Genomic DNA, 733 nt, shown 5'->3' with positions numbered 1-733 from the left:
GAAGTAAGGTCTGATGCTGTAAAGAGCAATATTACATAAGAACCTGGAATGTTAGGTCCATGAATCAAGGCAACTTGGAAGTGGTCAAACAGGAGATGGCAGGAGTGAACATCAACATTCTGGGAATCAGCGAACTAAACTGGGCTGGAAAGGGTGAATTTAACTCAAATGACCATTATATCTACTACTGTGGGCAGGAATCCATTAGAAGAAATGCAGTAGCCATCATGGTCAACAAAAGAGTCTGAAATGCAGTACTTGGATGCAATTTCAAAAACGACAGAATGATCTCTGTTCATTTCCAAGGCACACCACTCAATATCACAGTAATCCAAGTCTATGCCCCAACTAGTAACACTGAAGAAGCTGAAGTTAAATGGTCCTATGAAGACCTACAAGACCGTGCTCACTTCGGCAGCACATATACTAAAATTGGAACGATACAGAGAAGATTAGCATGGCCCCTACACAAGGATGACACGCAAATTCATGAAGCGTTCCATATTTTTCCGCAAATCAATCAATGTAATACACCACATTAACTAACTGAAAAATAAACAACATATGATTATCTCAATAGATGCAGAGAAAGCCTTTGACAAAATTCAACATCCATTTATGATTAAAAAAAAAAACTCTCCAGAAAGCAGGAATTGAAGGAACATACCTCAACATAATAAAAGCTATATATGACAAACCCACAGCAAACATTATCCTCAATGGTGAAAAACTG

The 733-nt window shown here is 38.2% G+C and overlaps 1 non-coding gene across 1 annotated transcript; it reads left to right on the top strand.

The window, feature by feature from the left end:
- The first annotated feature begins 402 nt into the window (after window positions 1-402).
- Window positions 403-509, top strand: LOC133249034 (U6 spliceosomal RNA). Its single transcript, XR_009736842.1, has one exon. It is a non-coding gene; the product is annotated as a U6 spliceosomal RNA (small nuclear RNA).
- Window positions 510-733: the final 224 nt, after the last annotated feature.

This window comes from Bos javanicus, chromosome 5, assembly GCF_032452875.1.
Source record: "Bos javanicus breed banteng chromosome 5, ARS-OSU_banteng_1.0, whole genome shotgun sequence".
NCBI classification, from domain to species: Eukaryota; Metazoa; Chordata; class Mammalia; order Artiodactyla; family Bovidae; genus Bos; species Bos javanicus.
The sequence above is the reverse complement of the archived record's forward strand: the minus strand, read 5'-3'. Positions and strand labels throughout refer to the sequence as shown.